General features: G+C 41.0%; 1 long non-coding RNA gene across 2 annotated transcripts in view; it reads right to left on the bottom strand.

Annotated features, from left to right (window-relative positions):
- Positions 1–20,011, bottom strand: part of LOC123379297 — a 136,181-nt gene that overhangs the window by 84,235 nt on the left and 31,935 nt on the right. For both annotated transcript variants that reach the window (XR_006583592.1, XR_006583590.1), the window contains exon 3: positions 2,357–2,435. This is a non-coding gene — a long non-coding RNA (uncharacterized LOC123379297). The remainder of the gene's footprint in view (positions 1–2,356; positions 2,436–20,011) is intronic.

The raw sequence follows: 20,011 nt of genomic DNA, 5'->3' as shown, positions 1-20,011 counted from the left end.
AACACTTCTGAAAGCGAGGAAGGTAAATAAATAAAGCAATTATTTATTTTGGATTTCATGGAGGGGCCTAAAAAGTATTGAGAGTTAAATCCTTCAAAACTACCAAGTTCTTAGTTTAAGCCAGGCTCCAGTCCGTGCTGTGGACATAAAAATCGAATGAAACAAAAGGATTCACAGCAAAATGGAAATAGATATGTAAACTGTCTATTAAGGAAGGTGTGATGAGGGTTATGATGGAGCAAACCACCTAATGTTTTAAGAACAGAAGGGAGATATTTAAATAGGAAAGTCAAGAGGGATTGCCAGCATACATGGTGCTTAAACTGAGATTAAAGAGTAAAAAGGAGATTACTAGTTGATACGGATTAAATGTTTGGGTCCCTGCCCTCAAGATTCCTATGTTGAAGCCCTAACCCTCATTGTGATGGTATTAGGAGGTGGGAGGTAATTAGGTTTAGATGAGGTCATGAGCGGGGAGTCCCTATAATGGGGAATTGGTGTCCTTATAAGAAGGAGAGAGACCAGAGCTTGCTCTCTCACTCTCTCCCCCACTACAAGTGCACACAAAGAAGAGGTCATGGGAGCACAAAGGGAGGTGACAGCTCTCTCCAAGCCAGAAGAGAGCTCTCATCAAGAACTGAATCTGTCAGCACCTTGACCTTGGGTTTCCCAACCTCCAGAATTGTGAGAAATAAATATCTGTTGTTTCTGACACCCATTCTATGGTATTTTGTTATGGCAGCCTGAGCTGGCTAAGATACTAGGTTAAAATGAATAAAGAAATAAGAAAGAAAGAAAGAAAGAAAGAAAGAAAGAAAGAAAGAAAGAAAGAAAGAAAGAAAGAAAGAAAGAAACCATTTTAGAAAGAAGAAAAAAAGAAGTGAAGAAATCACAGATGCTCAGATAGCATGCCAGGTCTGAGAACTAAAAGAAGGTTGGCATCATTAAAGGGTGGGCATGCATGTGGCTTAGTGAAAGAAGATGATGCTTCAGAAACAGGAAGCCCAGGAAAACCATATATGCTAAAGTGGGTACTTGAACTTCATGCTGAAAGCTACTGAAGGATTTGAAACAAAATAGGGCCTGTTCAGAATTGCAACTTAGCCTACTCTAGAGGAAGGCTACAGGATGGATTGAAAGGGGACCACTCTGGAGGCAAGGAAGAAGTTCGGTTGGAATTGTGGTGGACACGTGTTCTTTCTTTAGGGACTACCCATCCCCTAGTTTAGAATCCTGGTCAGGTGACATGGTTCAGGTACACTGATGGGTCCTCCCCTAGCTCCAGGGATGGGTAAATGGCTTCATTCTGGGCCAGTTAGAATACTCGTTCTCTACCATTTAGGACGGGTCTCGACATACAAGATATGTTCAAAAATATTAATGAATAATTAAAATAGCATTATAGACATGATCATGTGATCCAGGGAGTTCCTGGAATTCTTGGGGTTTAGGGCTTGTAGTTTATGGTACTATAATAAGCAGCACTATAATAGGAAAAGGTAAGGAAGCAAGTGTCATCTGTCTTCAAATTAACATTATTAAGTGCACTCTGCATGCCAAGTGTAAAATGAGGTGCTGGACTAGGGTTGGTAGAAATAAAAATATGAATAAAATATAGTTCTCATCCTTAAACATCATATTTGTAGCAAGGAAAACCTTTATCATTCAAGATCAAAAATTTTAAATGCATAAAATACACAAATAAAGGAATATGGTCATCTAGAAAAATTAAGCAACTAGCAGTTCTTGCTGCAAGGACCAGGGAAGACTGTGAAGAGAGAGAGAGTTTTTGAGCTGACCCTAGAGTGGATAAAACTTGGACAGATGGAGATAGGGATAAAATTAGTATTCAACTGAGTCAAGGAGGATGAGATTAAGGGTCATTAACTTGAATCCCACGATGGCAGAGAGGAAAGCATTGCACGAAACATTAAAATTACTGAGGAAAAGGAAACAAGCAGAGGCAGTGGGAGACAACAGTGAAATAAATCATTTGGAGCTTTTGATTGTAAGAATCATTCAATGGTTCAGAAATGGCTCTGGAAAGCAAGGACATTTGTGTATGGGAGAAGGGAGGCAGAGTTTCTATGAAGAGATGGAAAGGAGGAGGTGGGCACAAGATGAAGGACTGCCGTTCCGCAGTTGGAGGAGGGTCCCACAGGCCACGGCAGGAGGGGAGTGCAGGAGAAAAGAAATGGAGGAGCCTGTGTGGTGGCTCCATACAGTATGAATCCATGTGAGCCTCAGACTGGAGATGGCAAGAACCAGCCAACTGTTGGCAGAATATGAATGAGGTCAGCAGAATCCTGCTGAGTGGGGCAAAGACACCTCACCCAGTTGAGAGAGTGTGACTTACAAAAATACAGTCATCCATCTTCTCATTAACACTCAGCCCTCCATCACTCTGGTTGCCTGGTTCATAATCCATCTTCACACTGGAAAGCAATCATGCACACAGTGGGGTAGGAGTTAGACTTTCTGCCTCTTTTCTTTTACCCTGATTTAAGCTTTAATGTATTAGAATCAAAAAGAAGCTAAGTCTACTGCCAGGCTGTAATTCTTGATGGGAGAAGGTCCTTGGCATAGTGAGCTTCTGCAGTCAGCATTTGTCTTTTCCTGGCTTCCCCGGCTCCTCACTCCTCCTAGAGCTGCCTCACCCTCACCAGCCTCATCATTCCCAGACTGAGCCATTTCCGTCTCCCATGAAGCACAGCATTTGGTACTCATTCTAAAACTCCTCACTTAAAGTCCCACCTGGTTGGTATTTTGTAACATGGATAAACACCTGCAGAATATAAGAAATGAGAAACCAGGGGAAAGAAAGTAACATTATGGTGTTCCTGCTAAGCACATCGATACACATTCCACTTCCCACAAAAACTCTCCAAGCTACTAGACGTTGCTGTATCTATTGTATCTGAGGGTTACTAAATACTGCAGCAGGAATTCCAGAATGCAACTAGGGTAAGAAACCCTGAATGGGGAAAGAAATGGGCAGTACGTATGAGATCACATCCAACCCAGTTTAGGAAAGTGAAATGAAAAGAGGGGAGAAACCTAAATAGCTTCCCTGCCTCTTGCGAACTGGTGTTTGGCCCCTAAGGCAGGATCTGAAGAGGAAGCCTTATGAAGGTTTATGGAGGAGAATGATGAAGTTAGAACAAGCCACAGAGCCCGTATGAGTCTGATGGTGGTTTTGCTCAAGGGCAGAAGGACAGGCAGTTGCCTTGGTAACAGAAGGGGGTGCCAAAGAGGCACCAATTACAGTTGTGTAAATGTGTCAATGATCCAGCTGACAGAGCGGGCCTGAAGGGAGCAATGAATGAAAAGCTGAGGGGGTGGGATGAGAGAAAGGGCATTTTGTTACTACTGTTTTCTGGGTCACTCGTGGCTGGACACTTGAGATTCTTACTCTGGTAGAAGACATGCCCAGATGACTCACTGAATGCTAACAGCAGTGCAGAGGTAATGTGCTCCTCTCATTACCATACTGTTATCATAATGAATTGAAAACGAGGAATTAGGTCATCATAGTTTGTTCAACAGTGATGTCACATGATCACTTTTGTAATTACTAAAGGAGACTGTTGAGTGAATCCAGTTTTCCTTAAAAGACATATTTATGAATTCACTAGTGCTACATCAAGAGCCCCACCGAAATATTTCTAAATTTACATATAATTATTTTTGCTGTCATAGTAGATTTGGTAGCATTCTTCTTCTAAGTTCTTTTAGAGTATTCTGTGCGTTTTATTTTACTTTTTTTTTTTTTACTTTTTGATAAATTTCCTCATTACTGTACCAAACACCCTAATTTGGGAATTATTCCCAATAATCTCTAATGATTATGAGATATTGGTGAATAGGGCAGGATGAAAAGTTTTTATCTGTTTCCCTCACATAAATGAGAACAGAAACAAAAAGGAGCAGTTCGAGCCGAGCAATTGCCCAGGGAGCCAATACAATTTCTTTTGTAATTTTTAATTACACAAGTAATTCAAGAAATATTCTCCTCATAAAAATTTCAATAATACAAAGCAAAAGTCCCTGGTTACCACAATACTCGATCCTACTCCCCTCTATGGGGGAATCCATTATTATTAATTTGGTGTTTACCTTTCAGAACTTTTTCCATGTGTTTATACATACATTAGGCAATGTGTTATTTAATCTACACGATATCATATGCTTTTTTCATTTATGCATTTGAAATAAAACCCAGTCAAAACACACTAACCTATTTATTTCTTTTGAACTGTTACGTATCTTTTTTTTTTTTATTATTAGAGTAACACTAGCTATTTTAACAAATAAACTCCAAAATATGCCAATGGCCTAATGCAGTAAAAGTTTATGTCTTAGTCACCTCCCAGTCCCGGGAGAGTAACCATGCAGGAGCCAAGCTCCTCCTGTCTGGTCACTGCCCATCCCCTAGGGTCTTGCGCTTACCCGCATCCTGTCATCGGAAAAGCATAGAGATAGATGGTGCATCTACTGTTTAAAAGCCGTGATCAATTTCGTCTTAAAAAAATAAAAATTAATAAAAAATAAAAATTAAAAAATAAAAGCCGTCATCAAGAGGTGACCCACGTGACTTTCACTATTATAACATCAAGCGAGATTTGGAAATCGCTAATTTAACTATTCTGCCATTGATGGGTCGTTTTCAGGTTTTGTTCTTAGGAGTCTGCTGCAATGAATGTCTTTTCAGCTGCCTTTTTAAGTACATGGACAAGTATTTCTCTAGGGTACAAAGTGAGATATATCACCACCTTTGAGTGATGGCTCAAAGAACATGTGCTTTTCTTATCTTAATGGAAACTGATAGATTGCTCTCCAGAAAAGACTATGCCAATGCATACTCAACCAACAACATATCATTTCCCTACATGCCACTAATACTAGCTGTTATCAGCCATTTACATTTTACTAGTATGATAATTAAGTATGGTATCTAATTGCTGTGATTGCATTTCCAAGATTTTATAATTATGCTGAGGATCTTTTACGATGTGTGTTAGCTATTTACATAAATGCTTTATGAACTCATTATCATGAGTTTTGCCAATATTCTGTTTGGTCATAGGTGAAACAAAATGTTCAAATGGAACTCCTGCAGTTGGGTTTTCACTGGGGCCTAAAACGTGGGAAACATCCATTTACATTACAAAAGGAGGCCTGAGAAAACAAAAGCAGGGCTTTCAAAGTAGGCAGCTGAGAACCAGTTAGGGGCCTTTAAGATGAACATCTACCTCTAATCCACAAGAGAATCTGGAGAGACTAGGAGTGGATCTAATAGAAGGGGATTTTGAGGAGCGGTAGGGGAGATGTAGCAAACAGAGACAGATTTCTCTTGCTCAGAATAGTCGAAAGGTCTTTAAGATGTCCTCCTCTAACCTGAAACTGAATGCATGTGTTCTAGGGCTTAGGGACACAGGGACCTGATGTCTCAATCACTCCTGAGAAATCTAAAGGGAGTTACAATAGGTAGCCTGTCACTCAGCAGGCTAATGACAAGGAGGCCCCACCCCCAGACTTTCACGAACAAAGAATTTATGTGATTTCTTTGGACCAGAAGTAGTCCATGCACAGGGAAGGGCAGGCTTGAAGTTGTCTTAAATCCTGTTTCAAAGGCCACTTGCAGAGGTAAAGTGATCCCAGTACAGAAAAGCTAAAAGTGCATTACTACATGCCTTGTGGCTGAGGAAGGAAGTAACTTGTCTGAAGCATTCCTTTACTGATACCAAGGTGAAATGCGAGGAAAGTATCTCTCAGTGATAAAGCGGGAGAGGTTTCCAGAAACCCCACGCATGTGCCCCACACATGACAATGTCAGTCAGCTAGAATCTATGTACATACCTCCTACCTCCCATCCTTACCCTCATCTCAACCCTCAAGGAACCACAAGCATCCTTTTAAGTATAAGAAGAGGAAAGCACGGGTTGAGAATATTGGCATTTGGGAGAAGCACTGTCCACACACTAATTCCTATGTGGGCTGACTCTGGCATTTATATCCTCCACATCTCCTATCCAGGTTGAAAACCTCAAGGATTGGGGCTCCTGGGTGGCTCAGTTGGTTGAGCAACCGACTTTGGCTCAGGTCATGACCTCACAGCTCATGAGTTCGAGCCCCGCGTCAGGCTCTGTGCTGACAGCTCAGAGCCTGGAGCCTGCTTCGGATTCTGTGTCTCCCTCTCTCTCTGCCCCTAACCCACTTGCATTCTGTCTCAGTCTCTCTCAAAAATAAACAAACATTAAAAAATTAAAAAAAAAAAAAAAGAATGAAAACCTCAAGGATAGTAGTAAGGATACCAACGATGAAAGAGCAGGGAGCACTATCAAATTTGCCAGATCAAGTATTGGCACTAAATTTGTACTGCACTCTGCAGTGTCCTAGATTTCGTGAAGATCAAGGGGTACTAAGGAGAGGAGACACAAGTGTCAGCTTGCACCAGTGATGAGGGATCTGAGAAGAACAAAGAGCTCCTGACTCCTGGCAGAGAGGAAGAGGGCCACATGCTGTTCTGACTCCACAGGGAGGCTCTTTCTGCTCAAACTACCTCTAGGTCCCAAGGGGGAAAAGGGAAAGAGAATTTATCCTCAACAACCTAAGAGATACGAATTTCCAAGAAAGTATAGTGTTGATGATTATCTGAATTCAATGGACACACAGTGTTTACCTACATTACATATTTTCCAGCTTTATTTAGTGTCTTTAAATGAGTTAATACATTAACTGTTTAGAAATGTGTCCAGCATATAGCAGATGCTCAATAAATGATATTATCATTATTATTATTATTGAAAACAATCAGATTCTGGGGCACCCGGGTGGCTCAGTTGGTTAAGTGTCTGACTTCAGCTCAGGTCATGCTCTCACAATTCGTGAGTTCAAGTCCCACATCGGGCTCTCTGCTTTCAGCGTGGAGCCTGCTTCAGATCCTCTGTCTCTCTCTCTCTGCTCCTCCCCTGCACATGTACTCTTATTCTCTCTCTCTCTCTCTCTCTCTCTCTCTCTCTCTCTCTCTCTCATTCACTCAATAATAAATAAACATTAAAATAGATTCTGTATAAGCAAAAACTATCTGGCAGGTGATTTTGCTCACTGCTTACAATGACATGGTCATTGAGGTGTGATGTAGTTTCTATTTTTGTTAAAAAAAAATTGTCATTGTTGTACCTTGAGAAAAAAAAGTGTGTGTGTGTGTGTGTGTGTGTGTGTGTGAATGTGCATGTTCATGTGAATACAAAATTCCAAATGATTAATGAAATAAACCAGATGAAACACAGTATCAAAACACAACCTCTAATTCTGCAAAGCAGAGAGGGTCATACTACGTGAGAGCTAGATGTTGACGTTAATATTATCCCTCAAAGCCACCTATTCTTCCCTGGTAATTGTGTGTCTAAAATAGCCCTGAAAGAGTGGATATAAGTGAAGCAACCTGGAAAGAGCCTTGCTATGGGTAATGAATGAGTAGCCAGGTCATACTAACTTGGGCAGGGAGAAGCAAGCCGAAACAAGACGACTACAGTGGTGCCAAACAGACCTGGGTGCAGGTGATTGACAGTCTCCAGCTAATCATGAGTTTTCCGCAACCGATAGCAGTAAAACCCAACTCTGTTTAGAGTCATCCTTGCACAGGCAGAAGGATCTAGACAGAGAGGCCTCTAATGGTTGCCTGTTCCCATGGGGCAACTTGGAGCAGATGGCCAATGCAAGAACAAAAAGCCTGATGGATGTGCCGACAAGGATTTGTCATGTGGATTCGCTCTTCCACTTTGCCAAAACTGGTAAGAAAAACCTCTTGGAATTCTCAAGGCTTCCTGCTAATTGAGTTCAGCTTATCTGAATGAGGGGAAATGGCACTGATGTAATGAGTACTACTCATTTTAGGTAAAGAACTAATAATCAGCACTATCACCTCTTGACAGTTCAGAAAAATCCTAAGATGCCAGAAACTCGTTCTTAGCAACAGGACTTCCTAGAAAACTCACATACAGGAAACTAAACGTCTCCCACCCATGTCTATGGGGGGAGCATCACAGGAAGGGGAAGGGGACTGAGGCGCCAGCCTCTTTTCGATCTAGCAGACCTCATTTACAAGCACATAGTAGGTACTTCCTTAGTATCCATGTCCCATATGTACCACTGGACCCATAAAGGCTGTATTTTCTTAATATTTTATATTCATCAGCATAAACTTGCTATTGGGTAACTGATAGGTAGAGGTTAATTTCTCACAGCTTACAGATGGCGAAATTTGAGTATTCTTACTCAGTGAACATGCAGACCATCAGAAGAGATCCTGTGTCTTCCAAAAGCTCATTGTGTAAGAAAAAAAACTCTCTTGGCTTCTTCTTGATCAGCTAGAATAGGTGCCAAGTTAGAGGCCCTGAAAAAGCAAGACTGAGGGATAAAAAGTGTGGACAATGGAGGAATTAGGCCATGGACACCTTGGCATACAGACCAGAGGTGGCCAGACAGGGTGATGCACAACCTATGTGTCCTTTCAAAAGCCTCACCCGCATCATATTGGGTTATCAATACAGACAACAAAATGATCATGACAGTGCTATCTTATTACTGACTGCATAATACCCAATGAATTTTTTTGAGTGTGAGACAAATATTTTTTCAAAGAAAGACACAAGGAAGAAAGGACAGGAGGGAAGAAGAAAGGAAGGGAAGGAAGAACAGGTGGAAATGGCAGGGGTGGGTAGGGGACATGGAAGGGAGAAGAATTATATTACGTGTGAAGTTACCTAGTGCTATTTTCTCATTTTGCAAGTAATGTAACAGAGACCCAGAGAAGTTGACCAGAGAGAGTGAAGCAGTGCCCCCCATCACTGTTGTGTGGACTGGAGCAGTGCTTTCTAAAAACAAAGGCTACAGAAGGGATGGAAGGATGGAAATGTACATTAAAAAATAGTGTTATGTTTATAACATGAGAGCCCAGGTTATTCTATGTAAGATGTTGGAAAAAATTATATTAAAAAATGAATGAATTGGTATCTCTGAACCATACTGCTATGAACTTAATGTTTGTGCCCCTCCAAATTCCTATGTTGAAGCTCTAACCCCCAATGTGATGGTATGTGGAGCTAGATCCTTTGGATGGTAGTAAGAGTTAGATGAGCTCATGAGGACAGGTTCTAGTCTGATGGGATTAGTACCCCCGTAAGACACCCCAGAGAGCTTAAGCTCACTCTCTCTCTCTCTCTCTCTCTCTCTCTGCCATGTTGAGTACACGGCAAAGGGGAGGCAACCATCCGCAAGCCAAGAAGAAAGCCTTCACCAGAACCTACATGCTGGTACCCTTGTGTTGAACTTCCAGTCTCCAGAATTGTAAGAAAATAAATTTGTGTTGTTTAAGCCCCTCATGTATGGTATTCTGTTATAGTAGCTCAGGCTAAGGTACATATATATGTGGAATTCAATCCAAGGAGAACAGTTTTTATTTCTGCATTTCTCATCTGGAATACCCTTTCTCATATCCACCCTCCTCTCTACCACCTGCCCATACACACACTCCTGCCTTCCACATTCTTTGCGGTCCTGTTCCCCATTTCACTGCCTTCTAAAACTTCCTAGATCTTATCCCAGTCAGAATGAATCTGCCATGCCTCAGCCTACCCAAAGCCCAAGGTATAATAGACTGCTGCCTTATATTAGATCTGTTAGCTATTCATGAGCATGTCTTACTATGACCCTTACTAAGTTTTGAGCTCCCAGAGGCAAAGGTCTGTGTCCCAGTCATCTTTTTTTTAAGTTTATTTATTTATTTACTTAGAGAGAGAAAGAGAGAGAAGAAGTGGAGGTGGAATAGAAAGAGGAGACAGAGAGAATCCCAAGCAGGCTCTGTACTGCAGCCCAGCCTGATGTGGGGCCTAAACCCACAAACTGTGAGATCACAACCTGAGCTGAAATCAAGAATCAGATGCTTAACTGACTGAGCAAATGGGCGAAACAAAGGCACCCCCTTTTTCCCCCAGGCATCTTTTATGCCTTTTCTTGTCTAGCATCATATCTGACTCCAAGCAACTTCTCAATAAGTATCTGTTGAAATAAATGAAACTGACTACTGAGTGCTCACTCAGACCCTAGATGGGCCTCTTTCCAGTTATAAAAGACCAGCAGATTCCACCAGGGTTAGTATGCAGCCTTTCCTCCTCTAAGATTTGAGAAACGGCCTGTAGATTCTACCAGCTTTTCAAGTATCAAAAAATCGATGACAACAAATGGTGTTATCAAAGGGCCAGATCACCGGGGAGCACATACACTGGAAGCACCAATGGATGGTCCACTGATACACGGCCCACGGAGCTTATCAAAGCAGCCGCTGCTAGACCTCCCACATGGAACCAGGTCAGGCTCGGGCAGAGGGCAGCTAGCTGATTTCTGTGCTCACTCCTAGAGTGATGTCTGTGTCCGTCAATAAGGTAAGGAAGAGTGAATTATCTCAGTGCTAGGCTGCAAGGCATAGAGATGAACAAATAGCCACTTGTACTCTTGTAAGATAAGGGAGGAAGAGGAATGGCAAAGCAAGAATAAAAGACTGGCAAGCCAGAGTGCACAAATGAGCTGTGCTCCAACTGTGCAGAGAAGGAAGATGGAAAATAACTCATTGCATGTGGAATGCATCATTCATTTTAATCCCTGGAGGCAGGCAGAACTATCCAGTGTTAAAATTCAAGGTGGGCATTAACATCACGAGCCATGCTATATATACTTTCAACGTGCTGGCTAAAGATTAGAACCTGGACCTGAATTATAACCCTAGACATGCTCTAATCAGTGCTTGTAGCAAGGTGCTGCGTGATCCATGATAAACCCTTTCCCTCAGTACCCTGATGCTTTGCCTCCTTACCCTACCTCCTCCTCCAAGGCCCCCACCACATCCTCACTTTACCTCCTGCTCCCGTGAGGCCAGCCAGACTTTCCAGAAGAGCCAGCTCAGTTAATGCAACAAAACAGATGAAAGTCTTGAGAGGGATGCTGGGAACACTAGGGTAGAAAGACTGAATGGAAAGGAGAGAGAAAGAAGAGAAACAAGCAAAGTTAATTTAAGGCCCACGAAAGCTGCTTTGACATTCTCATTTCTGCATTATCTTTTGCCTGGCAGCTGCAGCTGTTCACCCACTTTCATCCCTGACATAAACAGTCCATATCTACAATTACAAGCGCCCGGGGAGCGAGCATTAGTATGCTGCATACGGTCTGGGAAAAGGTGCAATGCTGGGCTTCTTCCTGCTTTAGAAGTCCCTAGCAGACATGCCTGGGAACAAAGAGAAAAGAGATACAGAAAAGCTGAACGTCTGTTGGATGCCAGAGTCCAAGTATGAAGCACGAGGTCAGATGGTTGTGTCAGAATCAAAGGAGCTGAAGAAGGGAGGAGATGAAATGCAGTTGGTGGCTGACACTGATTCTTAAAATCTGTCTTAAAGAATTAACTACCCACGAAGAGCTTTGGGCTAATTTTAGGGGTAAATAAAATGATGGTAATGGGGAAGGGCACCTCAGCCCAAAGCCAAGCATACGGGGAGACAAAAAGGGAAAACAGAAGAGTAAGGGTGTTGAGTATTCTCTCCCCTTTAGTCTCACATCATATATCAGTTAATATTCTGCCGTCACTTCCTTGCCTAGTTACAACAGCATGCCAACAGCCTAAAACAGCATTGCACCCAAATAGAACAATTTAATAGAACCCACCAAGGTATCACATCAGTACTACATCACAGAATCAAGTCCTCTAAACACCTCAGCTTTAGGCAGTAATTAAGTCTTACAGGACTACAGAAAACTTTTAAAGTCACCCAGTTAGAAAACTACATAAAAGAAAATTGATAAGAAATATATCAGGATGTTTATGTCCAATAAGAGGGGGTTGGCTCAATCAATTGTAAAATAAACATCTATTAGAATACTATGCAACCAGGAATTACGCTCTGTGTTTTTGAGCTAGTGTTATATATCCGCAAAACACAAGCCTCATAAAGAAGCTATGACAGCATGGGAGTCTCTGAAGTTGTTTCGTAGTAGGTAGAAGCATTCCCAGCCAGCATCAGTAAGGAGTCAGTCTTGGGTCTATGCATACATGCATAGATGCTTGCACACACAAGTAGACATTGGCCACCTCAAACAAGGAACCCTAGTTCCTCGCTGAGGACTAGAGTCCTGGCCCTGATAAAAGTTTGGAAAGTTAATAGATAGCACTAGTTTACTTTTGCATTATCTGTGTTCCCTCCTACCTTACTAACTGAAACATAATTTGCTCTAGTGCATTAATTTGTCCTGTTAAAAAATAATAGTTTTTTAAAAAGCTTTTCCCAGCTTCTTGGCAAATAAGTTGGCTCTGAGCAATGAGATCTTAGCAGAAGGCCCTGGATAGGACTTCTGGGAAAGCTCTGTAAAAAGAAGCAGTCACTGTGTACCTTTTGTCCAACTGTGGTGAAGTGGAGCCATTGTCATCTTGTGACCAAAGGCAGCAAGTATAAGGTCAATATCCACATGCTAAGGGCTACTGAGCAGGAAGACAGGGAGCACCTGCCTCCCAGTTGGCAGTGTGAACCACAGGACCTGCTCTGTACCATCTGTCTCCAAACTTCCTGTCACATACAAAACAAAAAAACAAAAAGAGAGAGAGAGAGAGAGAGAGAGAGAGAGAGAGAGAGAGAGAGAGGGATAGAGAGAGAGACAGAGAATAAGAAAAAAAATCTTCTTTGGGTTTTCTTTGATTTTGCATCCAAATCTATTTCTTTTTAAAAATTTTTAAAAAATTTATTTATTATCGAGAGACAGAGAGACACAGAACGTGAGCAGGGGAGGGGTAGGGAGAGGGGGAGACACAGAATCGGAAGTAGGCTCCAGGCTCTGAGCTGTCAGCACAGAGCCTGACGCGGGGCTCGAACTCACAAACAGTGAGATCATGGCCTGAGCCAAAGTCGGTTGCCCAACCAACTGAGCCACCCAGGTGCCTCAAATCCAAATCTATTTCTAATTTTTATAAGAGCTAACCATTAAAAACTGGGAGAGGTAAAATCCTCCTGACCCTTTCCCCCAACCCTCAAGAAGAGAAGCCAAATGAAAGTTGGTTAGTTGATCAGCACACTGGTTTGAATATTGTCCCCCACCCCCGCCCAAAATCTGTGTCTACCCAGAACATGTGAATGTGATCTTATTTGGAAATAGGAGTTTTGTACATTTAATCAAGGTAAGATGAAGTAATAGCCGATCAGGGTGAACGTTAAATCTGACTGATACCTTTATAAGAAGAGGGAATTTTGGACACAGAGACACATAGAGGAGAATGGCATGTGAAGACAGAGGCAGAGACTGGAATAATATACCTAGAAGCCAAGGAATGCCAAAGATTGCCAGCAACCACCAAAAGCTAATAGAAAGGCATAGAACAGAGTCTTCCTCAGTAGACTGTTGTCTGAAGCCACCCAGTCTGTGGTACTTGGTTATGACAGCCCTAGGAAGCTAATACAACTGGTTTGTCACCTATGGGCTTACAAAGATGTATTTTTTAAATTTTTTAATTTTCTTTAATGTTTATTTATTTCTGAGATAGAGGGATACAGAGCAAGCAGGGAGAGGCAGAGAGAGGGAGACAGAGAATCCCAAGCAGGCTGCATGCTGTCAGCACAGAGCCCGACACGGTGCTAGAACTCACAGACCATGAGATCATGACCTGAGCCAAAATTAAGAGTCAGACGCTTAACCAACTGAGCCACCCAGGTGCCCCAAAGATGGGATTTTACAGGCCATGTTTTTAGAATGAGAAACTGAAGAATATTAAGAAAATCAAATTCGCATCCTGGGCCCTACGAGATAGGTCACAGTTCAAGACTCCTGGAAAATTTTAGCTGTTTATGGGCTTCTCTTTAATGGAGATAACCAAGAAAGGGAAAGAGTCCCAGTCTTGCATTTAGAAGTGGAGGCACTGGGCCAATTGAAACCAATAATATGAGATAGTCCAGAATGTTCAATGAGTAGAAGTCAAACACAGGAATTACATAATATGAATCATCTAAGTGACCAAACTATAGTACATTGCTTGTTGGGTATCAAAATTAGATGTCCAAATATAGATTTTTTAATGTACCAATATTTAAATGATCAATGATCCAGAATGTGATAAATAAATACAGAAAACACAATCAGTGAAATAACAACTTACACAGAAAAATGTTGGAGCAAAATGCTCTCTATGTGAAAAACCAAGCTGATTAAAAAAAAGGCATTTATGTTTCCACTTGTAATGAAAAATATTAGACAGAGAAAGTAGAAAATAAACTGATCGAAAATAAAGTACCAATAGATTTCCTATCACAGAGAAGTTTGAAATGAAAATAACTAGAACCAACTGTGAGATTTTGCTGGTGCCTCCAGATCCAAAACTGAGCATACATTAACCTAAAACTTAGCAGAGCAATAAGAAGAGACCATAGTTTCTAAAGAACAGGGCTGGTAAGAAGGGAAATACCCCTTCTTCGGTATGGGTTTAGGTAATGCGAACTCTAAAACATCAATATTTATCTTCAGATGCACTTACTAAATAAAGGCCTCCACTCTAAGAAGCAGCAGGCTGGTAGTTCTCCCTGGTGGAGCAGGGGACTGACTGACCTAGAATAGGAGAAATCCCACTCCTCTCCTACTCGTTGCTCGAGTCTCCCATAAGGCTTGTGAATTCGCATGTTAGTAAACATTAATGCTCATGTGCCTGAAATTCTAGACTGTTGAACTCAGGAAAGAACCAACAAGTGAGAGTTGGATTTTCTGAAGATAGGCAGTGGGCTTGATGGCCTGACACAACTAAAATGGAGCTGATTAAGGTCACAAGAACCCTTGTGAACTAAACCAGGATGAGCATTGTCCAAACTACTTGAGGTTGCTAGCTCAAGTAAGTGGGAAGAAAGAAGTCTAACTTGTAGCAGAAAGTGTCCTATTAAAGAGATGTTGGGGTTCCTGAGTGATTTAGTTGGTTAAACATCCAATTACTGGTTTTGGAGCAGGTCATGATCTCACAGTTCCTGAGTTAGAGTCCCATGTCTGGCTCTGTGCTGAAAGCATGGAGCCTGCTTGGGATTCTCTCTCTCCTTCTCTCTATGCCCATCCCATGCTCGCTGTCTCTCAAAATAAATAAATAAACTTATAAAAATAAAAAATAAAGAAATGTCAAAGGAGGAAAGCAGGTCAGTGATGGAGAGAGAGAAGAGGTATAAAGAATTAGATTAAATAAGGTATTTTTAGGCAGATGGAGGTTAGAGGAGAAGGCAACAGCATAAGACTTGCTTGGACCACTTAGCCCTGCAGAAATTCTCTAGCTCTGGGTCATGCCCCCCTGCACCACCTTCTGATAGGCATCAGGCCTTCCCTACACTTGGGGCTTGTGTGTGTGTGTGTGTGTGTGTGTGTGTGTGTGTGTGCGCGCGCGCACGCGTGTGGGTGTATTTGCTGAGTTTTTGCAATGTCTGCCCCAACCTTCACACCACTACTGGGTGCTGATCTGTTCTCTTTGCTTGATGACATTAATCAATTTCCTTGTATGAAGGAAAAAATCTGAGGCCCAAAGTCAGTAGAAGAGTCAAAACATATCCAAGCTCCCCTTAAGTACAGTGTGGTGCCCCTCCCACACACACTTTTCAGGTTTCCTCTCTTGAATGCAGTGAAGTGCCTCTGTTTGAAGGATGGAAACATCGTCACTGGTAACTGAATTGAAGTTCTCGTGCAAAGGAAAGTCTGCACATGTCAAGTATCTTACAGATAATAAAGATTGCTTCCAGAGTCATTGAAGGCTTCAGAATAAAAGTCGGATCAGTATGAAGATAATACAGAAGATATAACCCAGTTTAGGCAAAAAGTCTGAGGCAATAAATGGCTTTGTTCTCCCAGATTTAACATATTTATTTGGCAATATAAGCTCACTTAATGAAGACCTAGAGGCCATCTTTGTGACATGAAATATTAATGATGGTCATATGTATCACCAAAGGCTGAAAACTGAGAGGATCACAAAAATAGAATATGGAAGAGAAGTAATTAACATCAATAATCTGTACTACTTCCAGATGGTCAAACTAAAGGGCTTTTTTTATAAGTCAAACCATAAACTATGTAAATTGGCCAGTAAAACACATCACTAAAGATTGAGACTAGAAACTATATCCAGTGTAAAACTTTGAATAATTCAGAAACCCTAGTTCTTAGCTGAAAACATAGAGAACTACAATGACATATCCTGACTTTTCCACGCCGTAGCAACCTATGGATATAAAGGGATCAAGTTTTTAAAATTTTAAAACCTTTTAATTCCCCTGCTGTATACTCTACCTGCAAAAGGCAGGATTCATAGGGTTCTGGAAACTTAGTTATTTCTGCCTCAGGCACACGTAAGAGTACGTGTGGTTTTTCTCCCTACCCATCCCCACCATCTTTATTGTGGATAGTTGCCCCGACATGCATTGGAAAGCAGGGTCTGGCCATTGATGCTGCACCTGATGTCAAAGAGGGAATACTCAAGTTCAAGCTAAGGATGTCCTGGGTTCCACCCGGGGCCATTCAGTCACCCTGAACCCAAAACACCATCCTGGATTCTGTAGCAGCCAAGAGATTTTCCTCCTCACCTCTAATTTATATAACTTTGTCAACTGGGACATGTAGCAGTATATTTCATACACCTGAGTTTCCCTCAGGGAAAGGAAGTCCTTCACCCTCTGCCTGTCAACCTTCTCTCCTTTAGATGCAGATGTAAATTCATGAGCCACAAAGGGACAGCAGTACCTGTAACAAGTACCATGCTGTATTCTCCATCTTCACCTCTCCTGTAGGTATCCGTGGAAATATTCTTTAAATAGGCCACATCTCCCTTGCCCATGCATTCAGGTGGCAGAGTGGACTATATGTCCCCTGCCATTCCATCATACATGATCCTTGTGTTCTCAATTCCAGCCATGCTCCTAGTTCAGTCTTTCATTCAGTAAGTTCTCATTGCAAGTATACCCTATGCCATGTAGAAGTGCAAAAATTAACAAAAGCAGACCTGGTCCCTCCATTCATGTAGCTTCCAGTCTAGTGGGAGAAGCAAACACTATTTAAAGAATGATACAAGCTGACATAAAGATTCAACTGCAATGAGAGTAATCTATGGAGCTATGAAGAGTACATATAGAGGAAAACGATCTGGTCATGGAAATCAAAGATTCCTGAGGAAGTGAGTTAAGAGTTAAGTGGGTGAGGTGAGGGGGAGGAGTACTCCAGCCCTCAGGAAAAACAGTGGAGGAGAGCTCAATGCAGTGAAGAAATTCAGGCTCCAAGTAGTTCCTTCCCATACATGTTGCTTCAGTTAACATTATTGACTATAAAGCACTGTGATAAGCACAGGGTAGCACTGTTTAATCTAAAAAAAAAAAAGATATAATCTTTGATACCAAAGAGCTTAAGGTCTAATAGGAAAGACAGGAAAATTAACTTTTATGGGAGATGGTAACTACGGTAAGAAAGTTACGCACAAAGAACTAAGGCAGCCTCACACTAAAGGGTCCGTCAAGACTTCCTAGTGAGAGGTCAGCGAGAGAAAGAAGGAAAGAATGGGATTTCCAGGAAGAGCAACCAGCCTGGGCAAAGGCACAGAGGCACGCAACAGCAGGACCTACTCAGAGATCCACAGGAAGTTGAATTTAGCTTATGAGAAGGGTATGAGCAGGAGGAGGCCTGGATGTCACAGGAGAGAGGCTGGACAGGCAGAAAAATGAGAGACCCTACGAGGGGAAGCCATGTATATAAAGCTAAAGTGTTGGAACCTTGTCCAAAAAGGAATAGGGAGATAATGGAGGATTAAAAAGAGAGACAATGAGCAATTTCGTCTTTTATTTCCTTTTGCTTTTCCCTCCCACCACTTCCAACAGTGAAATATACTAAGATTTCAAAAGAAAACCAAAACCCATAGTGATTGATCCTGACTCTACTTTGTCATTTTCACAGGTTTATTTCCCCTGCGGGATGTTAGCACATAAAATCCCCAGGTGCTTTTCAATGTAGGTTACATTTCCTCCAGTTTTGTAAATCAGTGTTATTTGCTTTCTGTATACTGCTTTTGTGTTTTGGTGGGCAGTAAGCCATTCTGGCACTGAACTAAAATTAATATTTTTAGCAATTGTGTGGTCACATGTGTGAGAGAGATGTATGATAGAGCACAAGATTTTTTAATATCATAATTTATTTACTAAACATCAAAAATGAAATAGATATTTAAAAGTGACAGCCCTTACTCCTAAAACAAGCTAAACATCTTAGAATACAGATTTTTCATTACTTTTTTAGTGTTATTTCTGACACACACAATATAGTTTATTAACATATATTTATGTTGAAAAGCATAATAATACATGGAATTCTCATGAACCTACTATCCAGTGAATACATTATGAATAACTTGCATCTACTTGTGCATTTCTCTTCTATTTCATCTCATCCCCTCCCTACTAAGCCAAAGATAAAGCACTACTCTGAATTCTGTGTTTGTCTCTACCTTGCTTTTTAAAAATAGCTCTATTTTTTTTTAAATAGCCCTTTATTAGGGGTGCCTGAGTGGCTCAGTCGGTTAAGTGTCCGACTTCGGCTCAGGTCATGATGTCACTCTTTATGAGTTCAAGGCCCACATCCGGTTCTGGGCTGACAGCTCAGAACATGGAGCCTGCTTTAGATTCTGTGTCTCCCTCTCTCTCTGCCCCTCCCCTCCTCGTGTTCTGTCTCTCTGTCTCTCTCTCAAAAATAAACAAACATTAAAAAACAAAACAAAACATTGGGGTGCCTGAGTGGCTCAGTTGGTTAAGCATCTGACTCTTGATTTCGGCTCAGGTCTTCATCCCATCGTCCATGAGCTCCAGCCCCACAACAGGCTTTACAATAACAGCATGGAGCTTGCTTGGGATTCTCTGTCTCCCTCTCTTTCTGCTCTTCCCCTCTCTCTCGTTCTCAAAATAAATAAATAATTAAAAAAAACATTAAACATATTGTTTAACTTTTGTGTTTCAGAATTATCTTAATGCTGTCATACTGTTTATGTTTTTTTAGGACTTATTTTAAAATTGAACATCAGATTTCTAACATTCCTATGTTACTGAATATAGCTATGGATCATTCATTTTCTCCACTGTGTAATATTCCATCATGTACATGTAGCACAATGTATACATCCATTCTCTTGAGAAAGAATTCCAATTCTTGGCTATTACAAACTGTGATAGGACAAAGTGTAAGAGGACACTCTGGACACATGTACAAGAATTTCTCTCAGGTCTACATTAGATATGGAATTGCTCAGTTATATGGTATTTCCATTTTCCTATTTCCAAACTGATGCCAAATTGTTTTCCAAAGGGATTTTCTAATTTACCTCTTCAGGACCATTATATAAGAATTCCTATTGATTCATATTCTCACCAATACTTTGTGAGTTAACACAGTGACAATGAGAATGAAAACAAAGCAAAAAACAACAACAACAAAATTTAGGCTGTATTTAGGATATCAAACACACAAAGATGTGGTCGGTAGGAAGGAGAATTCAGGATGATCCAATTTTTCCTCAATATGTATCACATAACAAGTGTAATGTTTCAGGTTGATCATAATTTTTATTTCCCTGATTATTGAAGTGATTAAATACCTTTTTAGGTTTACTGACCATATACTTACATGTCATTTGCCCATTTTTCTATTTTGTGTGGTGTATGTGTTTTTCTTATTGATTGGTAATTTTTAAAAATATATTCTGGGTATTAAACTTCTATAGGCTATATGTGTGACAAATACATTCTACCACTTTGTTGTATTTTTACTCTATGATGTTCTTTGGTAAACACAAGTTATTAATCTTAATATGGTTGAATTAATAATTTCCTTTATGAAGGTAGAATTGTTTCTATCTTGTTTGACAAATCTTCCCTACCCCAGAACCAGAAAAAAATCCTCCTATATATTCTCCCTAAATTTTTTCTTT

Source organism: Felis catus, chromosome A1 (assembly GCF_018350175.1).
Source record: "Felis catus isolate Fca126 chromosome A1, F.catus_Fca126_mat1.0, whole genome shotgun sequence".
In the NCBI taxonomy this organism is placed as follows: Eukaryota; Metazoa; Chordata; class Mammalia; order Carnivora; family Felidae; genus Felis; species Felis catus.
This window is presented reverse-complemented; position numbering and strand designations above follow the sequence as displayed.